The 22,187-nt window shown below is 46.9% G+C and overlaps 1 protein-coding gene and 1 long non-coding RNA gene across 6 annotated transcripts in view; both read left to right on the plus strand.

The window, feature by feature from the left end:
• RASGEF1B (RasGEF domain family member 1B) overlaps positions 1-22,187 on the plus strand; it is a 699,030-nt gene that overhangs the window by 370,317 nt on the left and 306,526 nt on the right. The gene's annotated exons all lie outside the window — the stretch shown is intronic.
• LOC110262199 lies at positions 13,014-21,811 on the plus strand. Its single transcript, XR_002346913.1, has 2 exons — positions 13,014-16,393; positions 17,337-21,811. It is a non-coding gene; the product is annotated as an uncharacterized LOC110262199 (long non-coding RNA).

Here is a 22,187-nt window from a genome sequence, read left to right on the forward strand (position 1 = left end):
ACAGAGGTGTTTGGATCTGTCTTATTCGTGGACGTGAACTGAGACTTGCGCACGGCAGCTCCTCCAACAGACCTGTTAGGTGAATTACGAGGACAACCGTTACCGCCGCTGCCCCCACCAGCGCCACCAACACCCAGTCTCCAGTCGTAGAGTAACGACCGGAGAGTTCTAGAGCTGGAAGTGATCAGGGGTCATCTCCAGTACAGCTCCGCCTTTGTAGAGGCAGAGGTGGTGACCTGGTCAGGGGCTGAAGAACAGTCTTCTCAAAGACTTGCCTGTCTCATGCAATGAGCGGGGTAACGCTCCACTTTAAAGTGGCTGGCACTTTATTTATTTACAGCATTTGTACTGAAATGTGGTTGACTTGCAATGCAGTGTGTTAAGTTTACAGCAAAGTCATTCAGTTACATGCACACACACACATACATGTAATGCATATAGACATCTATTCTTTTTTAGATTCTTTTCCGTTATAAGCTGTTGCAGATAGTATAGTTCCCTGTGCTATGTAGTAGGTCCTTTTTGTTTATCTGTTGTTTATATAGTAGTGTGTATATTTTAATCCCAAACTCCTAATTTATGCCTCTCCTCTTCCCCCCTGTCCCCTTTGGTAACCATAAGTTTGTTTTTTATGTCTGTGAGTTTGTTTCTGTTTTGTAAAAAAGTTCATTTGTATCCTTTTTTTTTTTAAGATTCCACATGTAAGTGATATTGTATGTGTGTCTTTCTCTCTCCGACTTAACTCTCTTAGAATGAACCTAATCTCTACTGCAAATAGCATTATTTCATTCTTTTTATGGCTGAGTAGTATTCCGTTGTATGTATGTGCCACATCTTCTTTATCTGTTTATCTGTTGCTGGACACAGGTTGCTTCCAGGTTTTGGCTGTTGTAAATAGCGCTGCCGTGAACGTTGGGGTGCATGGATCTTTTTGAATTATGTTTCTCTCTGGATATAGGCCCAGGAGTGGGGTTGCCAGATCATATGGTAGCTCTATTTTTAGCTTTTTATAAGGAATTTCCATACAATTCTCCATCGTGGCTGCACCAGTTTACATTCCTACGAACAGTGCCGTAGGGTCCCCTTTTCTGCACACCCTCTCCAGCATTTATTATTCGTAGACTTTTGGATGATGGCCATTCTGACTGGTGTGAGGTGACAGCCATTGTAGTTTGATTTGCATTTCTCTACTAATTAGCGAAGTGGAGGATCTTTTCATGCGTAAAGTGGCTAGCACTTTAAATATAAGTCTTGGGAGATCCTGCACCCTGTTCTGCTCTGGGGTTGAGCCTAAGTTTAATGATCTTCAAAACCACAGACCATAAAGTCTTGCAGAACAGCCTGGATATATCGGGAAAATAAGATGCTGCTGGTGTGGGATTGCAAGATAAGCAGAGAACCCACTAGATGACTCAGTGGGAGTTTCCCCCAAGAGAATGGTAAAGAAAAGAGTGTACTGCTTCTTGGCAATGGAAACTGACACTTAACATGATTATTGCAACTCTTGGGCACTTGGCTTTTCCCACTGGGGAGATCAAACGTGATAAAAGCAGAGTTGCTCTTCCAAAGCTGAACCTTCGTGAGCTCCGGTCTCCAACTGAAATGTCAAAATGGCCCATATCCTTGGCAAGAAGAGCGCTTTCATTAATTAGAGCCTTGAGCTGGCAGCTTGCCACAAAGCACCTGAACATGGTTGCCTGGGAAAAGAGGTGCCAGGGGCCACTGCCAGCACCTTGCTGATCCCCCAGAAGCTGCCACAAGTACCCACCTGTCTCCACGGGAATGACAGGTGTCTTCTCCTCCTGGTAACGGATCTGTTCCCACTCATTGTTTTTGGAGAGAGGTTCCTGGCAATGTCTTCTCTCTCCCACAGTCCTAGAGGTGGGAAAAAGATGAAAAGGAAGTTGCTGTTTTCCACTTCTGTTTGGAGAGCCACAGAGTCAGCACCTGGAGCAAGCAGAAGCTACCCAAGGAAAGGCTGCCCCTCTGGCTGACTCAGAGCTTGTCATCTCGCATTCGCCCTGGAAATCCCAAGGTTGTTTAAGTAGGATGACGTCTTGAGGCTCTCGAGTGTCAGCGAGGCGATCGGCATTTTGAGGCGGGTCCCCCTGTTGTCTCTTAAGGGGCTCTGGGACTCAGTTGTCAAAAGCTGCGTTGCCCCAGGTCTCCGTTGGAAGGTCCCTGCAGGTTTGCAAAGGCTTTGCCCGCCCCAGTTGTGCTTCCAAGCAGCACCTTCTGCTCGTGTTGCTACAAGGGATACCCTTTGGAAGACCCGTTTCCGTTTCCCTAGAGAGGACAGTGGGCGCTGGCGGACGGAGCTGGGCTCCCCTTGCAGACAGGTGCTCGGGTGGAAGTCACATGCCCGTGAGGAGGCTCCCTGAGCGTGCGGTTTCCCGTCTCGGTCCTCGAAGGGCATCTGCTCCCTTCCTCTCCTTTGACGCCTGTGCCACTTTGAATCTTGGTGAGGGAGCTGCTTTCTGCGACCGTGTCCTTGATGGTCCTCTCAGCCCTCTGAAGGGTTTCTCAAACTCGTCTAAGCCTCTGAAGAACATGGGGATGTGCTTTCTCGCGTCGAATGGAGTGATCATGGATTGACCCACCACACGGGCCATGCACCGTGGAGAACAGCTGCAGCGCTGGGTGATACGTTGTCCGGTTCCTGGGTAACCACTGATGGCTTGGGAGCCACACCGCCCTAGCCACGCTGCCGTAGCTCTCACTGGCCCTGCGATGCTCATCGTTACCCAATCCTCTCTGTGCCCCCATCTCTCGTCTTCCCCCTCTTCCTCCTCCCTTTTCTTCTTCTTTCTCCTCCTCCTTCATTTTTGGAGACATCATTTGTACTTTAGTGATTTAGAAAGGTCTTTCTCATTTATGTTGCGCAAACATCAATAGCAAATGTCCATGCTGTGCTCAAAAACAGCTCAAAAAGCATTTTTGCAAACCTGTCACTATGATAAGTCAGACTGAAATCCAGAGTTAACATGTGCTTTGTTTTCGAGTTTGAAAAAAGAAAAAACCATAGATGCAAAATTAAAATATGTTTTACCGAGTGTCTCCCTTAACACATTGTTTTGATCCAAAGGAGAAAATAAAACTTGAAAATATGTGGGTTTTGTGTTTTCCTTCTAATCTCGTCTTAAAAATCAACATTTTAAAGCTACATGAGTATTAATAACGATTTAGATTTGGGAGTGACCAACTTAAGGATACAGTTATTAAAGCTTTGAAAGTAAATGTAAACCCTTCGACAGACCCAAAAGATCAAGGTGAGAAATGAGGGGATCGGAGAAATTGGGGAGCACCACGATTTAGGGGTCAAACCAAAGAACAGACAGAAAGGGAGACCCAGCCCGTCACCCTGTCGAGAGGGCCAGAGTTTGAAGATGGAAAGAAAAAAGGCATCAGTTGACGTAGGACTGTCTCAGAGATGGGGAGGAGAGGATTTGGGCATGGTCGCCAAAGGGCAGGTGCAGCGAGTAACCTTGACCGGAAGGAGAACAGCCCACGTGCAAGAGCACCTTTCAGCATGAACGGATCGGGGCCTGACATCTCTTGGTTTTTAAGATGGAGATAACAGTGGTACCCAGCTCGTGGGGTTCCTCTCCAGTGACGCCGTCAAGCCCCAAGTCCAGGCTCTTGTGAGAGGCTCCACATCGTTTTTGGATCTGGCATCTTTGATCTAGAGACCTGTCTACCCACCGCCCCATGGTAAATTATCTATCCCCGGCATGGTGGCAGGCAGGGGTCAAACAGAGATGAGATAGCCACAGTCAGCAAAGGGAGGTCCAGATGCATGTAGCAGCTGCTGGGGGTGCTGTCTGACAGCGTGCAAGTGCCGACTCTTGGGGAAGCTCACGTCTGTTTCTCGGAGATGGTTTCCCAGGCCTCTGGCTCTCCCTCTGAGAGGGTTTGGTTTGCTGTGCTCCTCCTTGGCCGTGTGTGCAGGTGGTGTAGGGAAAGTGCCCTGCTTGGGAGAGGTGCTCCCTTCTCAGCCGTCTCCCTGCCTGATGAACAGCCACGGCTCCTTCTGGTCCCAGGCTCCTTAACTTGTAGAAAACGCAGTAGGCTTTCTCTCACTTGACCCCGTGAGACCCCTGTGCTCCTAGGCGTGCCCTTCGAGGTTCTCTTACATCTCCCACCTTCTTTCTTTTTAATGGAAGTAGAGCTGACGTGTAGAAAAGGCACGCTTTAAATACACCAGCACGGTCATTTTTGTATACTCCCGTGTGCCCACCGTCCATACTGAGTGATAGACGTTTCCAGCATCCCGAACGTTCATGCCCCCCCGGCAAAGTAACCAGTCTTCAGACCTCTGTCTAGGACTGAAGGGTAATTTCACCTGTTTTTGCGCTCTGTGTCCATGGAATCATTGCATATTTACTCTTTGGTTTCCGGCTGCTTCTGTCCAGTGTTATACCTGGGAAAGTCATCTATGGTCTTGCGTGTAGCAGTGGTTCTCTTTCCGTCCAGTACAGTTTTGCAGTCCGTTGCAAGAAACACCACAGTTGATTAACCGACGCAACGGCTGGTACACTTTCTAGTTGCTTCAAGTGTTAGGCTACTGTGAATGCCGCGGCTCTGATTATTCTTGTAGCTGTTTTTTAGTGGCCCCAAGTACTCTTTCACCGGGGCCTACACACAGGAGTGGGATTTCGGGGTCCGAAGGCACGCGTGTTCACGTTCAGCGTTGCAGGTGCTTTCTCGTCTTTTCTGCAGTGTGCATCGCTCCTTTGCACAGCCGGTGAGGGACCAGTTACGCTCACCCATAGCTCCGTGAGGCAGAGACTGCACACCACTCGTGGTAAGCCTTGGCCCACTCTCCAGTGCTGTCCACAGAACCTGGGTGAGGAATCTTTTTGACCGGAGCCCCTTGTTGGCGTGAGTTACTGCAGACCCTCTTGTGCGCCTGTCTGCTCAGGGAGTGGGGAGGCGGGGGTCTGCTCGGGGCTCCAGGGCGTGTGTTGGCTCCCTGGTCCTCTGGTCAGGGGTCTCAGTTAAGCTGCGCCTCAAGGGCCATCTTCTCCCTCTTGGACTGGCGTCTTCCCTCCGCCCTGGAAGGACCGCCCGCTCTCCTCGCAGCCCTGGGCACTGTCATCGGGAGCCCGGGAGTCACCTTCTAGTTGAACACTGACTCTAGCAACGTCCGTAAGAATAGGCCGCTTCCAGATCAGCTGCCCCTTGCGTAGCGACTCCTTGCGGGTGAGGGCGCTGCCTCTCCTCACCCTCGGGACTTGCCCTCTGATGGCTCTGGGGACTGGCCGCCCTGACTTCGTGTCCAGGTGGAGAATGGCCCTCGTCCCGGCCTTTCGCCCTTTGCAGTATTTCCTTCCCAAGGACACACGGGTGTAGTGACGGTCACGTGCTGCCAGACGCTGTTCCCGCTCCTACTGGATCGATTGGCTTTAGCGCCACGGTCAGAACCTGAGCATCCTGGCTTCTCACCTTCTGGCCTGGGCCCGGGGTGTGAGCGTCCTGGGGTTGGAGTCAGGGGAGGGGAAGGAGAAGGTGCTGCTCCACCAGTGGTGTCACCTAGAGCTTGGCGAGCCTGCAAAGAAATATGTAGCTTCCCTCTTCTGTGACATGATTGGGTTGATCAGACTTCAGGGCAGAAGGGGTGGGCAGCCGTGTCTGAGGAGGTTCTGGGCAGTGACCGTTCGTCCCTGTGAGGCGGCCTGAGAGGAGGAGCAGAGCCCAGATCTTCGTGCTGTGAAGCTGGACTCCGTCTCTTCCTTTCTCACTGTCTTTTTATTTGAGTTGAATTCTCCCTGCGAGGTTTTAAAACAAGCACCTGTAGCGTTCTCTGCTCTGCCCAACCTCTCCTATTCGAATGTCCCAGCTTTCACCAGGCTGTGCATACAAACATCAGCACGGACTATGTGGCCAGCTCCTAGCACCCACTTGTTGACTTAAGAAACTCAATTCTTGGCCACGTTTCTCTCACCGTGTGTCTCTAAGGTTCCCAAGGGTCGTTCACCTGGATGTACCAGGTTTCTTCACTGAAGTCTGCTTACTGGCGTCACTGCGGGGAGCTTGTCACTGCCTCGGCCGACCGCTCTCCGCGGAAACTCTGCTCGCCTGACATATGGTGGGCAGGTGGGCGCCACCCTGTGGAGTTCTCTCTGCTCCATGACCTCCTGTGCTTCGGCGACACGGTGGGGGGACATCCCTTCTCCCAACTCTGCGGAGAATTTGGGCCCTTAGGCCTCAAAGCAGCGCAGTCCGTTCTCAGTGTTTCACAGTCTGTCCTTTAGCTGCTGGTCTCAACGACCCTCCCCACGGGGCTCCAGATGGGTTCCTGGATCCACGAGGAAAGGCGTGTGCCACAGCATCCCCAGTGTTAGCTCATCTCCCTCCCGGTCTGTAGCCGCCCTTTCTCCCAGCACTCTTGCTGCAGTTGTGCCCTCTCTTTCATCTAGACACAGCCCCCAGATGTCTCGGTCCACAGACACACGTGCTTAGACGGTCGCCAGCCCACTTCCACGAGCAGGGACCTTCGCGTTCCAACCTCAGCAGTTAGGATGTTCTAATCACTGGCTTCTCCAACCTGGTGAGTAACCCAAAGTCTGGGTTCATAAGATTTCTAGTTCTGGAAAAGTGTGAGAGTTAATTTAGCAAAATGCCGGGTCTTTTTGGCCCTCCAGACACCCGCTTAAGTTGCTAGAGGAAATCCATGTTTATGTTTCTAATGCGCTTTATCTCCGAAACGTGCCTTTCGACAATGTGTGGATTTGGGACTGCGGGGCCGGGGCACCTGCAGATTCTCATCTTGACCTCTGTTCACAAAGACAGGAAGCACCGTCACGTACTGAGCAACTCCCGCTCCACATCCTTAGGACCGAGCTCGCTGCCTCAGCAGTTTGAAAGTTGCCTTTGTCTGTGAGCTCTTTCTCATGGAATCAGCAGGCCCGGTGAAGTCCCGACCTGGTCAGGAAAACCCGTCAGTTTGCCTTCTCGCTGATGTTACTTCATTGCCATTGTGTGTGAAGGAATAGGCATAACTCCAGGAGTTAAAACAACAAAACTGAAATTAGGTCAATTCTGTGAAAATTGGCTGTGTAAGCAGTGGAAAGGCCTAGATCTTTGGAATGGTTTCATCAGATTTGCGTGTTTGGGGCACAACATCCTAATTTTAGCATCCATTTCCTCATTTGGTAAATAATTATAATAGCATTTACAGCCAATATACCACGAGACTGTAGGATTAACTGCGCCCCAGCTGGAACGGCATGACTAGGGTTCCCACCTCTGTTGGTGGAGAAGAGGTGACGAGGCTGCAGAAGGCAAACAGGTTTTGCTTTTTTCTCTGAAGTCCATGGGAACGCAGAAGGAGAAGATTTTTTAAAAAACTGTTCATTCTTTGTGAAGGAAAAAACAAAGCAGAAGGATGTGAGTAGGGAAGTGTGTTGGGGTGTTTCATGCCTCACTAATGAGAGAGGCTGGGCAGTGCCTTTCCTTAGGAAGCAGACCTTGGTGAACCCTGCTTGCTGCTGGCCCCTCAAAGCAGGAACCACAGGGCTGTCATTTCTGCCATCCCCGCACATCCAGAGCAGCAGCTGGAACAGAGCAGGCATGCCGTGGATGCGTAGGGAATGATGCAGAGATGAATGAATGCATCCAGGATATCGCGCGGCCACACGAGGGCCCAGCGCAATCTCCAGACGAATGCTCGTTGCATGAATGAATGAGTGAATGCACAGCTGATATCTGATGATTGTGCAGTGAGGTTAATTTGAACACTGCAAAGTGTACAAATGAGTTGGGTGCAAAACAGTAATGTACAAAACACCAGTGAAACAGCGGGGAGGAGTCTTGAACCCCTGATCGGGCTAGAGGACGTGGCTGTGTGAACACAGTTTGGGGATGTCCGGGTAATGAGGGGGTCTTTTTTGTACTTTCAGGCTGAAGATTTGTCTTCCAAAAACTAGGGCTGTTTGTAAAACCCCAGTAACCACAGTGATATGCAAAAGGGGTGCTGGAAAAGAGCGGCAGCCCCTGTAAAGGAGGGTGACCCTGTGGCGAGGCCCGGAGCTGTGTTCCAGAATTGAGACTCTGGCCTTGAGGCGTTTTTCAAAAATGTAGGCTTTAAAGACCTGGAGACTCACCAGGGCTTTTTCTGTCCATCGTTGGAGCTTTGTTTACATTTGTTGCACGAATAAGTTGAGGGAAGTTAGAGTAGAACTTCTAGCATCTTCTGGTCCTCTGCTTAGCCTACCCAAACATTAACTGCTAGCGAGACTGGACAGATAGTGCCTGAGTCCATGGAAGCGTGTGGTATTTACAGCTCCATTCACGGATCTGTTCAGGGCCTGACACGGGAGAACCACGCTTACCTGCAGGCCTGTACCTTTCCTTTCAGAGGAGAGGAGACTCTTAGCCAGTACAGGAAATAGGCAAAGGTGAGCAGGAGACAGGTATGACGCAGGGAATCATTTGAGTAAGAATGTGCAGTCATGAGATGTGTTCTGGGGCAAAGTTGAAACCCATGGGTCACCTCTGGGGGACAAGGGTGTGCCACCTTGGGGTAGAGACAAATACCAAAAGCCCAACTGGCTTTAGCGGCCTAGAGTGCTGCCGCTGGTGGTGCCGAGCCACTTGAAGTAGCTGAGCCCCTTACCCTCTGAGTTCGATGCCAGGCCGCTTCCTCTGTGTTCCCTCCCGCTCTGCCGGGGGGCCTCCATCGGGACCCTGGTCACCTGCACCTCTGCGCCCGAACCCCGGGATGCGCCAGGCTGTTCCTGTTCTTCTTCTTCTTTTTTTTTTTTAATTGTTATTTCCCAATACAAATTTTTTTTTCTACTGTGCAGCGTGGTGATCCAGTCACACACACATGTATACATTCTTTTTTCTCACATTATCAGGCTCCATCATAAGTGACCAGACATAGTTCCCAGTGCTACACAGCAGGACCTCATTGCTCATCCAGTCCAAAGAAAATAGGCTGCATCTATTAACCCCAAGCTCCCCAACCACCCCACTCCCTCCCCCTCCCCCTTGGCAACCACAAGTCTATTCTCCAAGTCCATGATTTTCTTTTCTGTGGAAAGGTTGATTTGTGCTGTTTATTTATTAGACTCCAGATATAAGTGATATCATATGCTGTTTGTCTTTCTCTTTCTGACTTACTTCACTCGGGATGAGAGTCTCTATTTCCATCCATGTTGCTGCAAATGGCATTATTTGTTCTTTTTTCTGGCCGAGTGGTATTCCATCGTGTGTATCTACCACATCTTCTACTCCAGTTGTCTGTCGATGGACACTTGGCTTGTTTCCATGTCTTGGCCATCTGCTCTTTGTCCCCTGGCGCGTTGCACGTTAGTCTTGTTTGGCAACGTTCATTCGCATACATTCATTGAGCACCTACATAGGGCCGGGCTTGGTGATGAACAAGAGAAAATTATTGCCTGTGAGGGATGCACATTCCAGTAAAGGAAATACTGTTTGCAGCAGATTAGTTAGAAATGGGGTACGGAAGATGTCTGCGGAAGGCAGCTTGTGGGGAGCAGGGCATGTCGAGCGTGTGGGATGGTGAGAACAGTTTAGGCAAAGGTTCGAGGCTAGAGGTGCCTGTGGGCGCACTCTTGGCATTGCTAGCAGTTCAGTTTGTAACTGGCAACCTCACCCCCCCACCCCCGTTCTTTCAGTGAAACTGATGTGCCTGTAATACAAATGCTCAGGCTCGGTGGCATCAAAGAAAACCACGCGAGACCCTAGCCAACCCCGACCTACTCCCGACCGCGTTGGGTCTTGCCCTGTTTGTTTTACTGCCCCCTCTTGTCTCCGGAGTCCAAATTCCTGACCCTGTATCTGCACCAACATAGAGACCAGCTCTGGGCCCTCAGGTGGTCCCCGCTTCCCGACCCTCCTTTCCTGCACGGCTGCTCGTTTCCCTTTCTCGTCTGGCCCTGGTCTCTTCCGGGTGAATTCACCACAGGCCCAGGCACCTCTGCTTAGCTCCTCAGCTCGGACCTTTGATTCCAGGTATCAGTTTATAGCATGAATTTAGAAGGCAGTTCTAAATCCTGCTTTTTGGCACCATCTGCCCTCTGCTGCTCGTCCTTATATGAAAGGTCTGGTAGAACCATACTGTGGCCCCTTCTACGTAGACCCAGACATGCCAGGCATCTCAACCCTGCCAGACCTGCTAATAATGATTTACAGCATCTCTCCATGCAGAAGACCCTGTAGTTTCTCTTATTTCTTTCTGCAGCCCCAAAACTACCATGACCCTAGCATCTGGCAGGTACCTGGAAAAGCTACGAGTTACTTAGGATCTATAAACACCATTTTTTATAAGACATTCTGTGCTAATTATTACAGGCTCTGGGCATCAGGACAACAGTCTGAATGGAAGATACCTTATTTTCTAGAGAACCGTCAGAGAGCTCTCCGGTGTCCCTCTTGAAAGGGCACTAACCCTATTCCTGAGAGCGCCATCCTCATGACCTAATTAGCTCCTCAAAGTCTTACCTCCTCACACCAATGTATTAGGGTTTCAACAAACAACTCTTCTGGGGAAACAAATACTTGACCCATTGCACCACCTGTATCTGAATATACACGCACAGGCCTGCACACATATGCACATACATTCACGTGCATGCCTACAGAGATAGTGGGTGATGGACGCGTGTGGCAAGAAGAGTCGTCAGGGTCAGACGATGAATGGCCATGCTGAGTAGTTTGGATTTCCTCCTGCAGACTTTGAGGACTCACTGAACAGTTTTAAGCAGCAGAATGATCTGATGTGCATTTAAGAAAGATCTCACTCTCTAATGCAAAGTGGAAGATGCTTTAGACCTCGTAAGCTCTAGACGCAAATGCTAGTGTGTTAGCCCAAGCCTCTCCTTATCACCCGACTCTTAGCCTTCAGTTCTCAGAGTGTTTTTTCTCTCCCTCCGCATTCTGCCTGCCACGTACTGGTTGCTCAATCAGTGTTTTTAAAATTAAGGCAAAAAAGCAAGATGGATCTGCACAATGGATGTACATAAAATGTCTGGAACCTTTAAAGAAGGAGACAGCAACTGGGGACCAAGAAAGTGGGAGGAAGAATAGGAGGGTGGGCTTTAACTTGAGACAAGGAGAGACAGAGTGGTGAAACATAAAATTCCTGGGGAAAAATAAAATGCAAGTTAGAATAAGCACATAGGACCCAAGAAGCATCAAGGGAAGGAGGCTAACAGTGCAGATTATGTGGCTGGAGAGAAGGGAAACTTTGTGTGATTTTAGTTCCAACAATCAAGCTGAACACAAAGGGGAAAGTCCTCGTTTCTGAAGGAAGACAGGCGAGCTCTGCCGAGGTGATACTTCTCTTGCGTGGAATCTGAGTTGGAAGACGTAGTTCACAAAACATGAGAGCTCTCTGAATACATGACTTCCTCAAAAGATGTGTAAAATAGAAAAAAGATTTAGAGACATAAACTTTTCTGCACTGCAAGAATGACAGTTTGGGGGAAGAATTTAATTTACGCCTTGAGAAAAAATGGTGGCGCGCAAAGCAGCCTATGTCTGGTGTATGAAGCTGGCTGCTTAGGACAACTTGGCCAGAACATGGCAGCGGAGCACAGCATTTAAATGGCATTATTAATTTGGACATAAAAGGAGGAAACTGATCAGTGGAGTTAATAGCAATTATGTAACGATAGATGCAAAATACAAAGTGAATAAAATACTTTTTGAAACAACAGCTATAGCAGCACTGTTGTTTTTCCCCCCAAAGCCAGAGAAAATCAATAGGTGAAAATCTGAAGATATTAGGATTCCTGTTGGAATAATGAGAAGGAGTAATCCGCTTAAATGAAAGTGGACGAAATCAGCTGTCACTGAGGGAAAAGCTGCGAGGCTAGAAAATTTCACTGTGGGAACCGTGTCATGGGCAAGATAAGTGACTAAAAAGGAGAGAAGGACAAAAAAATGAAGGCACCAGAAATGAAGAAAAAGCAAAGTATTTGATGGCAGGCACGGGAGCTTCGGAAATGACTGGTACAGTTGTGTTTTGAAGTCTGTAAGCATTCCAGTGCTTGTGGATCCATTGCTACCCTATACAGAGCTTTTTGAGGACTGTGTGGGAGAACCTTTGGCCAGTAGGATGAAGGAGAGAGAAATAAAGAAGGTCAAAGACTAAGCAAGATTTTAGAAACTGCAGCTACCACCATTACTGAAAATTTATTGTGGCAGACTTTACCTGCAGGACTACCTGCTGTGGTTGGCTAGATTAACAATTGGCATCTCACGGGGTTTTGTAATATAACATAGGTGGCAGTAAAAACATGAATTGAAGAAAAATCCTAGAATATTCCAGAGAAGAGCATCTATGTTATATTTGAGTTAATGATATGCTTTTGTTTCATCCAACAAATTATGACTATTTTTCTTTAAGACCATATACAAAATTATGCGCTATAAGATGTATTGAAAGACTTTTAAGTTATCCTCAGCCTATGTCCAGCCCATGTCACCATTTTTGAAGTCATTGAATAGAGAGAGGAGGAAGTGAAAGCAGGAGGGCAATGCCACACGGCAGCCAGCACAAGGCTTTATTCTATGTATGGCCTGTTGATAACCTCTCTATTCACCCACAGTTCACTGAGAGAAGCAGAACCGCGAGGAGACATATATCAATAAATTTGCTTTAAGGAATTGGTTGCACAGCTGTGGGGCTGGCTAGGCAAGTCTGCAATCCATAGGGTGAGCTATCAATCAGGACAGAAGGGCTTGTGCTCTTAGACACAGGCTGAAGCTGCTGCCCACAGGTAGAATTTCCTCTTCTTCCGGAAGCCTTAGATCTGCTCTTAAGGCCTTCAGTTGATTGAATTTCTTTTTTTTTTTTTTTTTTTTTTTTTTTTTTTGTCTTTCGTCCTTTTAGGGCTGCACCTGCGGCTAGGGGGTCTAATTAGAGCTGTAGCTGCCAGTCTACACCACAGCCACAGCAACACCAGATCCTAGCCACCTCTGACCTTACACCACAGCTCACGGCAATGCCGGATCCTTAACCCACTGAGCGAGGCCAGGGATTGAACCCTCAACCCTCAGCCTCATGGTTCCCAGTCGGATTCCCTTCTGCTGTGCCACACAGGAACTCTGATCTCCCTTGCTTAAAGTCCACTGATTATGGACTTTAATCATATCTACAGAATGTCGTCACAACAGCTAGATTCGTGTTGGATTGAATGATGAGAATGTAGCTGGTCAGACTGACACATCAAAAGACCAGCAGACTCTCTTAAGGAGATCTGATAAGAAGGAAGTGTTAAATGAAAAGGGATATAATTATAGGAGCTCAGCCAAGGAGCACGCCGCTCATTTCTTCTGACGATAAAGGGAGAATGCACTGAAAATATATGACTAGAATTTGAGAAATCCTGGATGGAGCAAAAGTCGTTAATTCACTCATTCACTCACTCACGCATTCATCAACCATTTGTTTCTAGCTAATATGTGAGACACGGAAGTTGTAACAATAAGGCACAGCCTCTTCCAATAAATAGCTCCCAGCCTGGTGAGAGAGATACAGAAGTAAAAAGGCATTTACAAAATGTGTGTTTTAGAATACAATATTGTAGAAGTGTGTATCTGCTATGGGAACAGCAAGGAAGACTAATGAGGATAAATGGGAATGAAATTGTATTGAGGTGTAGAAATGGGTGATAGGCCAGTGAGAATTCTTGCTATGTATGATAAGAGGGTGCATAAAGAAAAGGGCAATAAAAATAGAGAAGGTAAAAAGTTAGCAAGCATGGAGGGTAACATTTCTTATGCTAATTTTCCTCTTACATATTCATGATGTGTGGCTCCCCCACCAAGAGAATGTGCGATTCCACAGGCAGTAATGAAGATCCTTTTATGGCCTGTGGAAAAGTAACACAATCTCAGAGGGCAGCTGTGCATCTGCTAGGCTGGAGGGAAGAGAACAGGCTGTAGAGAATGTTTTCACACTTCGGGGTTGCTGAATTTCAACTTCAGGAAGGCAGAAGATAAGGATGGTGGTTGAGCGCACGGGTAGCTGAAATACCAAGAGCCTAGGTTGGCTCAGAGGGCTCCACTGGAAAGAAGGAATGTTTATAGCGAATGTGTCTGTCCCCAAGGACGCCAGGTTGTTTCCGCCTTCCCCCCTACTTCCAGAATAAACCTCTGCTGTTTTAACTTGGACTCTGGGTTGCAAGTAACAGAATTCAATTCAAACAGACTGAACAAAAAATGATTATTTGTAAAAATGCTGGACTAGATCGTGGTGCCAAGAGGGGTACAATCGCTAGGTCTCAGACCAGGGCTGTGTCTGGGGTTTTCACACTCGCTCTGCTTCTTGCCTTTCTGCTCATTGGCTGCATCCTCCCTGGGAACCAATGGTCTTTGGTCTCCAGTCCCCGAGGTGGAATATCTGCCACATCATGGACTATTGCTACCGAGGTAACAATTGCAGCTGCCACCATGCACACAGAGACTCTCCCAGTTCCAAATCGGATTGTCCTGCCTTGTGTCCCGTAGCTGCCCCATCCAGTTGGGTGTGGACCAGGACAGGGAGCAGAGGGGCTCTGAGATCTCCAGTGGGAGACGGGGGTTATGGGCTAGTTGCATGTTTTCTGGGAAGCTCCCAGAAAGACAAAGACGCCTGAGATCCAGAGTGAAATCTTTAGGAAACAACAGCCCCTGTGCTGGATTTGGTTTTTTCTTGTTAGTCAAACCGTAATAACACAGGGAACTAAATAAACAGCTGCCCTTCTTGCTTCTCTTTCACTTTGGTCTTCCTGCCCCGGGAATTAAAAGCCACAACCCAATGGATCGCTTCATCTCTTCCTGTGTGCTTAGCGTTGTGGATAAATACCAGGGATAAAGAGGAAGCACAAGACATGGATCTTGCAAAAAATGAATTTTTAAAAAATACCTCTTGGAATAAATAGAATAAATAAAAGGAAAGATTGAGAATAAGCCTGTATTATTCTAGTACAACATAATAACATGAAATATATGAGAGTGCCAAAGGCGTAACGTATTGGGACGGCTCTCTCCCTGGGCCTGTGTGCCTGTGGGTCAGTCTTCTAGGCACAGGGCGGGGAAGGCTCACCCTGTGTGTCCCCCTCCTTCCTCAGAGAGCGCTCGGGACAGAAACTCCAAGAAACGTCTGGCTGGGGAGAAGGCCAGCGTGATTAGGACGTAGTTCTGAACCTGCCTGGTGGTTTTTGAAATCAAATTTATTAGACTTCTCTCCCCATTAAACCGTACTGCCTGTCCATAGATCTACAAGAGATGGTAATTGCTCTATTTTTCTGAGCTTTAGCCCTTGTAATAGTTTTATAATGATAATATATTTTACATGGTAATATCCTAATAAGAATACCACATATAGGATTAGGTAAATTGTATTTGACAAATTTAATTTTAAAAAGCTAACAGAAAAAAACCACATCCCAATGAGATTAAACGCTGACTTAAGTTCTCAAATGGGAAATTGCTAGAAGGTTAATTTTGTCTTTATCGTGGGCTCTGCTCTCCCCTGCCAGAGGGCTTTGCAGCTGTGCTCAGAGCCTGAGCTCCAAGACCCTGAAGCACTTGTGGGTTCCTGGGTGAATGGCAAGTGAATTTCAAAGTGAATTTTTCCTTAGTTATTTTTACTACTTATCTCTTAATGAACCCTATAAAGATCAGTAAACAGATAAAATTTAAGTGAATGAATTTAGAGGTTTTAGAGGAAGATATTCAATAGGTTTAAAAATAATTTAAAAAAATTTTTATGGCCACATCTGCAGCATATGAAAGTTCCCAGGCCGGAGACTAAATCCAAGCTGTAGCTGTGACCGACATCGCAGCTCAGACAATGCTGGATTCGTAAACCCACTGCAGTGGGGACTCCTAAAATATATATATAGGTGTTTTTAAAGTAGAGTTGATTTACAATGTTGTGCTAATTTCCGCTGTAGGTGAAGTGACTTAGTTACACACATACATGCATTCTTTTTAAATATTTCTTTCCGTGATGCTTTATCCTAGGGGATTGGGTAGAGTTCCCTGTGCTCTACCACAGGACCTCGTTGCTTATCCATTCTAAATGTAATAGTTTGCACCTGCCAACCTCAAACTCTCAGTCCAGCCCCCCCCCCCTTCCTCGGCAACCACAGTCTATTCTCTGGGTGTGTGGGTTTATTGCTGTGGTGTAGCTAAGCTCACCTGCGCCGTATTTCAGACTCCGCATATGCATGATATCATGTGGTATCTGCCTGTCTCCTCTGACTTATTTCATTACTATGATCATCTCTCCTGGCACCTGTGCTGCTGCAAACGGCACCGCTTCGTTCTCTTTCTACGGCCGGGTAGCACGGCGTCGTCGTATGTGGGCTCCGCGCCTCTCAATCCAGTCGTCTGTTGAGGAACATTTCAGTGTTGTCCTGTCTTGGCTGTTGTGAGTAGTGCTGCTCGGAACATTGGGGTGCATGTGTCCCTTTGAATCACAGTTTTGTCCAGGTGTATGCCCAGGAGTGGGATTGTTGGATCAGATGGTGGTTCTGTTCTTCGTTTTCTGAGGAGCCTCCACGCTCGCTGTTCTCCGCAGTGGACGCGCTAACGTATATTCCCACCCACGGGGCAGGAGGCTCCCCTTTTCTCTGCACCCTCTCCAGCTTTTTTTATTTGTAGACTTTTTAATGATGGCCATTCTGACCGGTGTGAGGTGGTACCCCATTGTAGTTTTGATTTGCATTTCTTTAATAATTAGCAATGTTGGGCATCTTTTCATGTGCCTACTGGCCATCTGTATGTCTTCTTTGGAGAAATGTCTATTTAGGTCTTCCCCCCATTTTTCGATTTTTTTTTTTTTTTGAGTTGTATGAGTTGTTTGTGTAGTTTGGAGATGCATCCCTTGTTGGTTGCATCATTTGCAAGTATTTTCTCCCCGCCTGTAGGATAGGTTTAAAAATAATTTATTTCCTCTAGCCATGGATCATTTTCCCCTTCTTTTATAAATAAACCCTGTTTATTCAAAGTGTAAAATATCTGTGGTTTTTGACAGGAAGGGGTATGTCATTTTTCAGGGTATATCGGTAGTTTTAGAAACTTGGTTTTTTTTTAAAAAATAAAATCTCAACGCGCCATCGAACTTACAAAGCTAAATCTGAAGTTTGAAGGCAAACCTTTCCCGTCGTGCTCTTAGGGAGGCGGAGCGGAGCTCCTCAGAAGCAGGGCCGGAAAGGGAGACAGCGCCAACTGTGGTCACTTCCTAGGGGTGCGCAGGAAGCAACTTCTGTTGTAAGGACTCGCTAAAAGACAACTACAATTTTATTACAAAATAAATGTGCAATTAAATTTCAAGGTAACAGGAAATACGGTTTTCTCCCTCTTGTCTACAGTTAAACTCAGTGTAGCACCGAGGACACTCTCTGAGGTTATGACGGTCCGTTTTATGTGCCAGCTTCGTTGGGCCCCAGCACTCGGAGACGTGGGCCGGCGCTATTCTGTCTCGCGAGGATGTTTGGAGGTGGGACGAACGTTCGCACTGGTGGACGCTGAGTAAAGCAGACTGGCCTCCATAGTGCGGGTGGGCCTCGCCCAGTCCTCTGAAGGCCTGAAGACCGACTGTCATGAGCAAAGGGGAATTCTGCCAGCAGAAGGCCTCTGAACTTGAACTGCAACGCTGGCTCTTGCCTGAGTCTCTAGCTCGCAGGCAACCCCTGTGATTTTGGGCTTTTTGGCCTTGTTAATTGTATGATTTAATTTCCAAAAATAAATCTCTGTCCCTCTCCCTCTCTCTCTCTCACACACACACACACCCCTTCTATTGCTTCTGTTTCCCAGGCTACATGGTATTGAGTTCTGTTATTTAAAGGGGAAAAAAAAAAAAAAAGGAGTGGAAAAATGGGAAAAAATAAAGCAACTCCCTTTAAGAGTAGCTCCTGTTAAGAACGTCTTCAAGTGGTACAGATCCTGTTATTTCCTTTAAAACACCGCCTCTTGAATGTATAAGTTTATAAATCATTTAAAAGGTGCTTTATTTAAGCAAGTGCTTAATGAATTGGAACAAAAGCTGCAATAAGAAATAGGTTATGTGGGGACACATTTTAACAAGTATTAGATTGTGAACTCATGGACGACAAGGTCATTTGTGTCATATCAAGTTCACTCTCTGATTTATTGTATTGACCCATATGAAACTGCTGATATTTGAGTGTGTCTGACCTATTAAAAAAGCAATTACATGTGGTTCAATCTGATAGAGGTGTATCGTGTTCTTACATGATAAAGGACAGAAAAGAGCATTTCTGGATTTTTCCCATAGAGTTTCCTTGATTTAGAATCAGTTTTTTTTTTTTTTTTTTATGACCAGTAGGTGAGTGAATATAAGGCGACGATAAATACTTTATGTGAAGAATATACAAACGTGGACAGGATGATTGAATCTGTTAAGTATTTTTCATCAAGTTTTGAAATTTAAGCTCCTTTTTTTTGACTACACTGCAACATTCCTGAAATCGTAGATATAATCCCCCCTCCCATTAATGTCGCCACCACCTAAGGCACAGTCCATGCAGGTGGACTGCCTGTGTGCCAGGTGTTCACATGGATGCTACTGAAGTGCCAGCTGGTGGTGAGTGTGTCTCGCAGGTGTTACCAAAAAATCAGTGCAAGGGTGACTGGTGACCTGCCTGGTGACCCTTCGGCGGGCAGGATCCGGAACTGAGTAAAAAAGTCCCTACACTTGGGTGGCACCTGACAGTTTGGAAAGCTCATTCTCCTTTCATCTTCACGCAGACGGCCTAGGCTGCGCTGTCTTTCCCATGTGTACGTGGAGACAGCTGAACTCACTTGCTGAGCTTGCATGATTTAACGGAAGGACCTGGAACTTTCAGTCACTCCGGGCATCCTCACTTTCCGACCGAGAGATTGACCCCGGCTTGCCTGCCCTGCGCTCTTCTCCTTCCACTCTGCTTGTGACCCACTTTGTGGATTAGCTCCCTACAGGACCATGAGTTGCTCATGTCACAGGATTCTGCAAACGTTTTCAAGACTGTGTTTTCAAGGAAAATCTTAGCAGCTCCACGGTGCCCTCTGGGGTGTGGTCCCCTCTGTCTCTGAGCTTGTTCTTGTTCCAAAGTACTGTGCTGACTCTGCAGACTGCCCAGAAAGCACGTGGGCTTTGAAATCATAGCCATCTGCCTGCAGCAGAGCTGGCACCGTGGCCTCAAGCAGCCGGCTGTTTATAAGACCCCCTCACTTGCCTAGTGAAGAGACAACATCAGGATACCTGCGTTGCGTAGTCAGCTGAATTCAGAAACTGTGGAACATAAGGGAAGAAAAATTAGTGAAGGACTTCTTAAGGCCCTGCCCCAAGTGCTAGAGAGCAGCAGGGACTAAGTGGGAGACGCGTGGCCGTAGACCAGTCTGGCTCTTAGCACCTGAGGATGGAAGAATTCTTTACCCGCGAAGGGGCGGACCGACAGTCCATCTCAGAGAAGACACCCTGGGGGGCAAGAGCCGAGCCTGGGTCTGCCTCCTGTCTGCCCAGGACCCTGCCCACAGCGCAGGCACACAGAGGGGAAGAAAAAAATGGTCAAAATCAGCAGAACGTTCTTTGCAGTCTCAGCATAACACCGACTCTCTAGTTAAGGAAAAATTACCACCTCTGTTTCCATGTGCTTTAGCTCTCTCGATTGTGTCTTTTGTTCTTGGAAGGAAAAAAAGTTGCCATTCTCTTTTGCTATGGGTTATCTAAATCTGTGTTCCTGACTGTATAAATTCACAGAGTTTGTGAATACATCTTCAAATTTACTTCACAATTTCCCTAATGATAGATTTTCTTTCTTGTGAATTTAGTCTTCAGGCTTTTGCCTGGACATTTACAGTTGCTGCATTCTTTCTGGCTCAGTGCCGCAGGGACAGTTCTGGCACAAAACAAACATTAACAGACGGGGATATAAGCTCAATCTCTTATCTTACTAATTACCACCCATTCCCGCTGACAAAGTCTTCAGGTCTTAAAGAGAAAACAAACAATTTACCTGAAAAGCAGAGGCAAGCTATGCATGTCTTTGCACCTGGCTGGCTGGGTTCTGTCAGGGGAATTTTCAGGGCTGACTTTCAGGAGCACCTGGGGTAACGGAGTCACCTCTGACCGAGAGTCTTACAGCCAATAACAGCTAATAAATTGATCGTTGATTTCATCACTTGTAAAATTGGGATGATCATAGCTGCTTCACAGTGTTTGAAGATCAAATGCACTGACGAATGAGAAATGGCTTTGCAAGCTGTAAAGTGCCCTAAGAGCTTTAGCTGTGAGCAGGGTGATTGCTAAGGTTTAGGGAAGTTAGAGTCTCTTCTGCCAATATGAAGTTGCCCTTTCTGTTTTCTCTTCTCTTCTCTTTTTTTTTTTTTTTTTTTTTTTTGTCTTTTGTCTTTTTGTCTTTTGTTGTTGTTGTTGTTGCTATTTCTTGGGCCGCTCCCGCGGCATATGGAGGTTCCCAGGCTAGGGGTTGAATCGGAGCTGTAGCCACCGGCCTACGCCAGAGGCACAGCAACGCAGGATCTGAGCTGCGTCTGCAACCTACACCACAGCTCACGGCAACGCCGGATCGTTAACCCACTGAGCAAGGGCAGGGATCGAACCCGCGACCTCATGGTTCCTAGTCGGATTCGTTAACCACTGCGCCACGACGACGGGAACTCCTGTTTTCTCTTCTCTTAATGAATGAAATCGTCCATAGGTTTTATAATAAGAACACACACACACACCCCCACAATTCCTTATAGATTTCTTTCTAAGAATTCTCGGAAGATTGGTTTTAAAAATCCTAAGACTTTTGAGAGGGCTTGGCAAACTGTGGCCCGTGGACGAAATCTGGCCAGCTGCCGGTGTTTGTGAATAAAGTTTGATTAGAAGGCCGCCTGCCTATTTGTTTACAAATTAGCTGTAGCTTTTGCGCTGCAGCAGCAGAGTTGGTTACCTGCCGTAGACTGCCTGGCCCGAAAAGCCTGAAATACTCCCGATCTGGCCCCGTACGGAAATGTTTGGTGACCCTCCTGAGTTAGATCAAAGGATGTGGCAAAATAAATGGTAACGTCTCCGTCTGAACATACTCTTTAATATCCCCAGGGATCCAGTTAGATGGGCATTTTGATACACCGGTTATGAGCATGTAAATTGGTGTAGCCTTTTTAGAGGGCAATTTGGCAATATGTTTATAGAGTGTTTGAAACTTTTTCTCCCAGTTTTAGTCACTGAGTATAAATACAATGAATATTCACAATGTTTACTCCTGAGATTCGGTACTTCACATGTTTTTAAAAACAAGCCAACAAAAACTCTTAAAATTCCTTGCTGTCAGTTTTAGAATCTTTATAAGACCCTGATGAAAACACAGACATATCGACTTACCAATGATGTTGTGGGGAAAATATGCCCCCCCTTCGGAGCCACTTCAGCGGCGATGGTTTAAGGAGCCATAGAGGCGAGCCTTTCGGCATGTGGAGGGCACATCCTGTATTTTGTAAGTATAGAGCCTAGTTTTAGGTTTCCTTTAGGTTGACCAGATCGTGGGCTCTAAGTGCGTCTGTGTACCTTCTGATCAGTATTTCTTCTTCTCATATAATTAACACACACACACACAACAACAACAATTCAGTACTGGTAGCAAAAATATTATTATCTGTTTCAACGTCTCTGTTTCTGAAGCAGTTAACTTCATGTGGAAAGCCCTCATGGTTCACCAACAATGTCTTTGCTTTGGTAGAAAGGAATTACAGTGGCTGAGGACATGGCTTTAAAGACTCAGTAAGAAAAAGGAATCTTTCTGGTTAGAACAGCTAAAGTTGCAAGAGGAAAACTTTGCCCTCAAAAAGAAGAAGAAAAAAAAAAGGAAAAGAAATGGCATACAAGTTTAGAGCCTTTGCTGTGGCTTAAAATGACTTTATCCTGGAATTTATTTGCATTTATTATTCTTTTGTAGTCAGTGGTAGTTCCCTTCATTGCTGTCTTAACATCCTTCCTCGGGGATAAATGCATCAGAGGAAGTGGTAACCCATGGCAACCAGGCACTGTACGAGAGGGGCCGCTAACTTGGAGGTGTACTTAATATTTTCCTGGTGAGGAAACCTTGTAGAAATGATTTCCCTTTTCCTTATTTTCATAATTCACCAGGAACGCATGTGAGATGTGTTGCTGGTGGACGGAACCTCGTTATCAGCCTCTGAAATGCAGATTCAAGCTC

The sequence above is a fragment of the Sus scrofa genome, chromosome 8 (assembly GCF_000003025.6).
Source record: "Sus scrofa isolate TJ Tabasco breed Duroc chromosome 8, Sscrofa11.1, whole genome shotgun sequence".
In the NCBI taxonomy this organism is placed as follows: Eukaryota; Metazoa; Chordata; class Mammalia; order Artiodactyla; family Suidae; genus Sus; species Sus scrofa.